This window comes from Lactuca virosa, chromosome 6 (assembly GCF_052849685.1).
Source record: "Lactuca virosa cultivar CGN04683 chromosome 6, Lactuca_virosa_CGN04683_v6, whole genome shotgun sequence".
NCBI lineage: Eukaryota > Viridiplantae > Streptophyta > Magnoliopsida > Asterales > Asteraceae > Lactuca > Lactuca virosa.
The window spans coordinates 272,736,084-272,745,230 of NC_136431.1; the positions used below are offsets into that span (position 1 = coordinate 272,736,084).

General features: G+C 38.2%; 1 pseudogene; it reads left to right on the top strand.

Moving 5' to 3' along the window:
• Window positions 1-1,168: 1,168 nt before the first annotated feature.
• LOC145120248 (calcium-binding protein CP1 pseudogene) lies at window positions 1,169-1,891 on the top strand (annotated as a pseudogene).
• Window positions 1,892-9,147: the final 7,256 nt, after the last annotated feature.

Below are 9,147 nucleotides of genomic sequence, written 5' to 3' on the forward strand. Positions count from 1 at the left end.
TGGCGACAGCAATTGTGGTGGTGGTGGTGATGGCGGCGGCGGTGGTGGTGATGGTGATGGTAGGTCGGTGATTGTGGTAGTGGTGTTGGGTGGGTGTGGGGTGGGGGTGGGTGTAAGTTTGTGGGTGTGTTTGTTGGGGTTGGTCTGTGTGTGTATGTTTGTTTGTAGGTGTGTGTGTTTGTGGGGGTGGGGTGGGTGTGGGTGTGGGTGTGTGTGTGTTTGTGAGGGTTGGTATGTGTGTGTTTGTTTGTGGGTGTGGGTGTGGGTGTGGGGGTTGGTGTGTGTGTGTGTGTGTGTTTGTTTGTGGGTGTGGGGGTTGGTGTGTGTGTGTGTGTGTGTGTTTGTGGGTGTGTGTGTGTGCGTTTGTGAGGGTTGGTGTGTGTGTGTTTGTAGGGGTTGGTGTCTGTGTTTGTAGGTGTGTGTGTGTGTGTGTTTGTGGGGGTTGGTGTGTGTGTGTGTGTGTGTGGGTGTGGGTGTGTTTGTGGGGGTTGGTGTGTGTGTGTGTGTTTGTGGGTGTGTGTGTGTGTGTGTTTTAGGGTTGGTGTGTGCGTGTGTGTGTGAGGGTGGGCTTGAGAGTGAGTGTAAGTAGGTAGGTAGGGGTGTGGTGGGTTGGGGGTGTTAAGGTGAGGGTAGGTAGAAGTGGATGGGGTGGGAGTGAGTGTTTATATTTTAGAAAAATTTTGGAATTAGAAAAATGCGGAAAACAATGATTATCGGTTTTCCAAAATTTTCCAACTTCTTTGTAATTTTAGAAAAAGAAAAATTTTCATTTTCCGTGAAAAATTTAGAAAAATAGACGAACTAAACGCGTTTTTAAAATTCTCATTTTTCTTGGAAATTTTTTCCGGAAAACGGTCCATTTTTCCGCAACTAAACGCACCCTAAAATTTTTGAACTCTAACAAAAAATTGTTGGTCTATCGGCATCAGATCTTGATGGATATATGACCATTTACTAAAAGTTGATGTTCAAGTATTGTTGCGGATATATGATCTAAATTTAAAAGTAAAATAATGTGTGCCTATACAAAAGTGTTCTAATGAATAAATTAAAATGGAGATATTTCATTCAAATAATATTAATCTTATAAAATACTAATTAAATGGCAAAAACTTTATAAGAACTTACGAAATGCTCTATATAAAAGCAATTCTTTTTTGGACAGCCAGGGATCCGACCCCTCAAAACGCCGAAATCCCGCCTATAAATGCCTAACGAATCTCCATTTTTTCCGGAGAAGAAAAGTCATTGAGCGCCGTTTGCGTCTTATTTCCTAAAACCCCTTCTATTTATTTTCACAAACAAAATCAACGCTACTATTACTATGTGTCCAACCGGAACTTCCCTATCCCTATGGCCGGCGAGGAATATCTCAGACCTACGCTCTGCATTTGAGGTCCTCGACACCGATCATGACGGAAAGATCAGCCGTGAAGATCTGAAAACATCTTATGCAGACGCCGACGACGAGGTCATCGCTACGATGATGACGGTTGCTGATTCTAATAAGGACGGTTACGTTGAGTACGATGAGTTTGAGAAAGTGTTGAAAAGTGATTACAGCGGCAGCGGCGGCGTGATGGCGGATGTGTTTAAGTCTATGGACAGAGACGGTGACGGAAAGGTAGGGTACGGAGATCTTACGAGTTATCTCAGTTCGGCGGGATTTGAGGTTAATGACGATGAAATTAAAGCGATGCTTGGATTGGGCGGAATAGACGGTGGTGCCGACGGTGTAACGTTCGACGAATTTCTCAAGATATTGGCGGTTTGATAAATTCTATTGAGAAAGATGTCGATGGTGCCTATTTTCTTTGTAAATCAAATTGAAACTAGTCGAATTTTAATGTGGTAAATCTGAAATCATCAACTGAATTTGATTTTTTTTCAACTGCGGTTTATATTTTTGTTGTTTTTTTTTTCATAACGATTGAAAGCTATTATATCAATTTGACAATTTGTATGAGAATCAGTTCCAAAGTAAGCTTATAATTTAGGCAACAAAGCCATACCAATTATTCGAAAATGCAGAAATAAGATATCGGTCAAACTAATTTCTAACGGTTCTATGGTAAAGGTATCATAAAATAAACGACAAAAGAATACATGCTTTTACTTTGGGAAGTGATTTCCATTGTACGTTCTTAGTTTTATTTTAAATTGACTATCACATTTTTCAATTTCATTCGTTAATTAGTTTTCAAAAATATAAAACAAGTTTGGGTTTAGCTTAATTTGCTAAAGTTTTGGTTGATTAGGCAGAGGGGAGGAGCTTCTAAGTTCGAATACTCTTCCCCTCTTTTTCTAACATTTATATTATTTTATGACAAATTACAAAAATAGTTCCTGTGGTTTACCAAATAATACGAATTCAGTCCTTTTATGTTTGAAAAGACGAAAATGCCCTTACAAATTCAGTTTTTAACGGCTGAATACTAACGAAGTTAGTAAAAAGGATAGACATTATCCTACGTAAAATATGGTTTGTTAAATTAGGCAACTCGATTTTCAACCCATTCAAATCTTAAACCCTCAATTTTCAACCATAAATACCATCATCCTTATTCATTCATCACACCATTCAAATCTTCTTAATTCAATTTTCTTAACTTTCTTATTTTTCATCTTATTGTAAACATCATCACTAAAAATGACTCGTGTTTGGTCTCCTGAAGAAGAGATGTTACTCGCTCATTCATGGATTGATGTAACAGAATATCCAATCCACATTAGCGACAATCTGCATAGTTTTTGGGGGAGAGTCCCTGAAACATACAATAGTCAAGCCCCTGTTCCTCGAAGTAAAGATCAACTATTCTCCAAATGGAGACATGCAAATGTAGTACCAACTCATTTTAACAATGTGTTTCTGTGACAACCCGAAATTTCTAACTTGTGTAAACATTCAAATTTATCAGTGTTAGACTCATTTTGCTTCCAGTTATCACTGTTTGGAACCTGTTTTGAGTATTCTAACTCTAGTGAATCAAAGGAATTAGTATTTGGAAGTGTCAGTTTAAATTCTAAACTACCTAGCAACCGTAAACCTCCTCAAAAAGGAGTTTACGGTCGAGACCTTGAGTTTACGGTCAGGGTAACCGTAAACTCCTCCATATATATATATATATAATGGTTGATCATTTCAGCCATTTTTTTTTCATTTTTTAAGCATAGGAGCCGATTTCTCTCTCAAAAATCATAAGATTTTGCTTCCAAATCTTCAAACAAGTAAGTGACTCCTTCCTTTGGGGTGTTAATCCTTCCTAAATCCATGTTTCACTCTTGATTCATCCAAGGATTTCATCTTTTATCTAGATCATCAAAGATCCTCAAGAACACGGTTGTGTTTTGGACCGAAAACACCTTCTTTGCCTTCAAAAACCGTAAGTATCATCTTCCCCTTCATGAATCGAGTTAAAATCCTTCATTTTGGACTTAAGATCATCACTCTTTGCTTGAACAAAAGATTTTACGGCCCTATGAATCTTCATAGACCGTAAACCCTTATAAAGGGTGTTCTTATAGCCTTTACCCTTCCTAAGGCTAAGCATGGTCCCTAGAATCCGATGCCTTTGAATGAAGCCCTTGAAAACCATCATTTGTGCAAGATTGATGAGTTTACGGTTGAATCTCCTTAGACCGTGAACTCCATGACCGTAAGGTCATTGGACCGTAAACACTAAGACCGTAAACACCTAAGACCGTGAACACTTGGACCGTGAACTCCAATGGTCATACCTCTTTGACCGTAAACTCTATAGGGTGGCCATATACCCTAGTTATGCAATCATATGTGATTGTATCGCATAAATCTTAGAGTTTCCTAGCCAATAAGGGTGTTACCCTTATTATTTAGTCGTCTATGCACTAAATTCATACACATACATGTCTATATGTGTCTATTAGGATCATTGTGTGCTCAAGGTTACACCTGACACTCTGCACTCCTCTTCCAACCACACGTCAGAACCACTCACTACAGGTGAGTTCATACCCCTACATTTTCCGTGTTTTTAATGTTTTTAGGGGGGGGGGGGGGGAATACAAGCCAAACTCAAAGTATTTTATTAAGTTTTAAACTTATTAATACAATTCAACGATTTCCATGTTTAATAAAATATTCCGATATTTTATCCCTTTTATATTATGTCGAGCATAAGGGAAGCTTTTATTTTGGCAATCTACTTCATGGTTTTCAGAAAGGTTTTTTACAAAACATTTTCCATATCAACTCTAATAAACTATAATGGGTATAGTTTGGGATAACCCTCTAGGCAGCTCTTACCAATTCAGATTTCATAAATGAATATATGTAAACAATGACAGATTTAGTTTATGTTATATATTTTGTAAGGAGTATAAAATACAAATTATTTAAGGATGATTATTGTTTTATATTGTTTTTAGCACGTAAACTAGATTATACAGAATTGTGAGGCTCTACTTCAATAATGTACTCTTAGGTGTACAGTGATAAATCCTTTTAGTATAACCAGAGTCTCCTGGAGGGAGAGCGTGAGATTTGTGAATAGATCTATTCGGGACTGACAATCCCACACCTGAAGTGCTAGCTACAGTTAGGCGGGCACGCCTGGGGTGAACAAATGTCATTTAGCTTAACGCCTGAAGAACGTTATTAAGGTCTCTCGGTCATATCAAGTATGGTTATACGACTCGCAAATAAGTATAAACTAACTTTGGTTTACGGACTCTAATATTTATTTGTTTTATTTTGAGTAATAAAACTACTTTTATATATGCTAATAGTAATCGGGGATTTCTAAACTGGCATCTCTACCTCTAGGACAGATAACCTGCTTTTAGGGAAAATATAGGATTCTCCCAGGATAACACTGACATTTCTAAAACTGATGGTTTATTTTCTACTAATGGACGTTCGTATTCATTCCATGACTCCTTGGATTGTGCGTATTTAGTACGAACCGGGAAGTCATGGAAGGAATAGGTTTTTCAAACATGCTTTCATAAGAAAATATAGGATTTTCTTGAGAAACACTCTTCAAAAGAATCAAAGAACATTTTTCCACCAAAACTAAATGCTTATGAACTCACCAGCTTTATACTAATATTCTTTCAAAACTGCTTGTATTCTCAGGGAATTAGTAGACAGGTACTTCCAAGAATTTGGAGAAGTCGGAGCGTTAGAGTCACGTCTTTCCATTTTACTTTTGATATGAACAAAACTATGTATTCAACAATGTAAACCTTTTTCATATATGTGTATTCAATGTCTGGTTATGTTTACTATGCTTGCTATGATACAATTGTTGTGATACTACGCATGACGTCAACCACCCCCGAACGTTTCCGCCGTTCCGGTTTAGGGGTGTGACAGATTGGTATCAGAGCAGTTGTTTATAGCGAACTAAGTATACCGAACCTTACATGGTATACAACTATAAATACTAAGGGGCCTAAGTGCTCTAAACTAAAGGTATACTTTCAAAAATATAAGTATTTTTATAACAAAGTATATAAGTATACCCGAGTACCAGAATCCGTGTCATAAGTAGAACAAAACAAAAGTATTTGGATGTTGGACATCACGGTTAAACCTGGGCAGTTATGTAATCATGTCTAGGATCAATATAGCATGATCAACTATATTTACTCGACACATGACCAACATGTGCATGGGAGTGACTGTGGTGTTGCAGCAAGCCTAAAACTTACCTAGATACCAGAGGATTTCTAGAGCCAAACATAAGGATTAAAATACTATAGGAGTATTTTAGGATGCTATAACGACTAAGACGGAAACTTACCAAGAATCTATTATTCAAAGATCAATCATGTAGCTATAATACATTGGAAGTATTATAGGATTCGATGCCTATTAACTATTCCTTTACCATCACCTCACGTAGATAGCATGGCTGGATTCCATCTTCCTGGCGACCCGTACTTTCCCAACCAAGGAGATGATGGATGGATCGAGCCAGAGCCAGAAGGAAACCATGAAATTCCATTGGATGATGACTTCGCTGAACCATTTCCTGAAGAGACTGACTTAGAACCCGAAGTCGAGAACATACCTCAAGTAACCCCAATACCAAATCCTAACCCTCGAGTTGGATTCCAAGGTCCAACGCCTATGTGGGTCGGGAGTTTGAATAGGTGGAGCCACGAGCAAGACCAACCCCTCCCATACAACGAAAACCGCAACTTCTACAATCTGAACGAAGGAGGACCCGCAGACAAGGCTCTTCCAATCTTGATATGTCGTGTGGCTCGCAATGTGGAGCTAGGTATGGCAACCCTTCAGCGAACTGTGGAGCTCGAAGCAGATTCGGACACCATCACAGATAGCATTCGTCGCCTCGAGATTGCTCATGCGAGAGCTGCAAGGCACAATGAAGCTCTGCAACGAGAGTTAGCTACGACCCAAGCCAAAGTCACAGAGCTCCGAGCACGCCAGTCAGGGTACGAGAGACGTCTGCTTGGTGTGGAACGCCAGCTGGCCGAATTAAGGTTTCACTTGAGGAGTACCCGTCGCTGATAAAGGAATACTCTACTCGTTCTTCCTTTTTGGTCTAAGGAATAACTTTCATGTTTATGTTCTGAGTAGCCCTTTTCCGTAGACATTTTTTTTCTAGATTCTATTCTGTGAGGATAATTTAGACCTATTCTTAGGTCGAGGGTTCCGAAATATGTAATATCAGTTTCAGCTGTGATGGCAACAATCACATTTCGATTAAAGATTATCATTGTCAAAGTATATCTTAGATCGGTAACACGCAAATTAAGCAAATTTATCAAAGTCCTACCGCTCTTTGTCTTTAAAGCATGTATTATAGGAGGTACTCTTACCTGAGACGATCATCCCTTTTTCCCCATCAATTTCATATCAGTCTCCATGAAAAGCTTCGATGTCCTAATCGGCATGGGACGATTGAGCCTCCCATCGTGCCGATGTCCCTTGATTCGAGAAAGCGATTCGTCTCAACCATTCCTCCGACACGATCCTCACTAGTTTCAGTGATAAGACTGTTCGAACCTTCGTATCATTTCCTGCGCCAAAGCCCAGAAGTGTCGGCGAAAGGGATGCTATACAATCCTGGCTCATGTTCAAGACCTCGAGAGCATCTCCGAAGTCTGCAACTTTCCCGATGTCATTCTCAAAGACATTCCAGGGATTCCTCCCGAGCGTCAAGTTGAATCCCGAATCGACTTGACTCCCGGAGCTACCCTTATAGCTAACCCTTCATATCATCTAGAGCCGGCAAAAGTGTGAGAGTTATCCAGCCATCTCAATGAACTGAGCAACATGTGAACTTTGTTGTGTTCAAATCTTTTTCTATTCTTGCTAGGCCACATCATGGGGATGTGGGTCGAATCAATGAGAGTCAGATAGCAAAATGGGAAATCTTAATGCATAGATAAACCTTTAGGATACATCCTGAGGCAGTCGCTGTTGCTCACAAACTTCCTTTCTTGACATGTAGCAGAATCATGCCTCCGAAGCCTGACCCACTCAGCTTTTTATATTACAGGTAGTGGACCCCGAGCATAGTCGGATGATGATGAGTGATATTTGGATTATAGGCCAGTAGTTGTAAATAACTGTTGTAAGGCTTATAATGTCTTGTTTATGCTTTTGATCTGTATCGGAACATGACATCCCGAGGTTTGATATGAAATGAAAATATACATTTCTTAAAGAAAGGTTTTGATAAACTTTTATCATGTTTTGTTTTGGGAACAAATTCCGCAACATCTTTTAAAAGGATTATTCTGATTTTATTTTAAAAAGCATAAAATAAATCGGTCTTTTCTGGCCGAGAAATTAGGGGATGTCACAGTTGGTATCAGAGCATTAGTTTAAGCGAACTAAGTATCACACCCCCAAACCGGAACGGCGGAAACGTTCGGGGGTGGAGGACGTCATGTTTAACATCACAACCAATGAATAATAGGAAACATAGCAACACAACCAATACAGTGGATACATATATAAGTAAAATGTTTACATCAGTTTGAATTCTTGTTTTAGGTACATCAAAAGTATGTAAAGTAATAACATAAGACTCTTTATTGCTCCAGCTTCTCAAATTCCAGCAGGTACCTGTCTACTGATTTCCTGAGAATACAAGCAGTTTTGAAAGAATATCAACATAAAGTTGGTGAGTTCATAAACATTTAGTTTTTGTGGAAAATGTTTCTTTAATCCTTTTTGAAAAGTGTTTCTCAAGAAAATCCTATATTTTCTTATGAAAAGCAATTTTGAAAGAGTATCTGTTGGTAGAAAGTAACCCATCAGTTTAAGAAATGCTAGTGTTATCCTGGGAAAATCCTATATTTTCCCTAAAAACAAGTTATTCGTTCTAGAGGTAGAGACGTCAGTTTAGAAACCCCTGATTACTATCAGTATGTTTAAAAGTAGTTTTATTATTCAAAATAAAACAATGAAGAGTAGAGTCCGTAAACCAAAGTTAGTTTATACTTATTTGTGAGTCGTATAACCATACTTGATATGACCTAGAGACCTTTATAACGTTCTTCAGGCGTTAAGTTAAATGACATTTGTTCACCCCAGGCGTGCCCGCCTAACTGTAGCTAGCAGTTCAGGTGTGGGATTGTCAGTCCCGAATAGATCTATTCACAAATCTCACGCTCTCCCTCCAGGAGACTCTGGTTATACTATGATAGGATTTAGTTCAGTACACTAAAGGGTATTGTATTGAAGTAGAGCCTCATAATTATGTATAATCTAGTTTACTAGCGAGAAACATATAAAACAATAATTAACCTTGAATAATAGTACTTTATACTCCTGAGAAAATATATAACATAAACTAAATCGGCCATAGTTTATATATATATTCATCCATGAAATCTGATTTGGTAGAAACTGCCCAGAGGGTTATCCCAAACTATACCCATTATAGTTTACTAGTGTTGTTATGGAAAATCTTTTGTAAAACCTTTCTGAAAGCTATGAAGTGAGATTTCCAAAATAACTATTACAAAAGGGATAAAATATCTGAGTAAGTTATTAAACATGGAAATCGTTGAGTTGTATTAATAAGTTTAAAACTTAATAAAATACTTTGAGTTTGGCTTGTATTCCCCCCCCCCCTAAAAACATTAAAAACACAAATGAATATAATTAGTGTTTACACAACT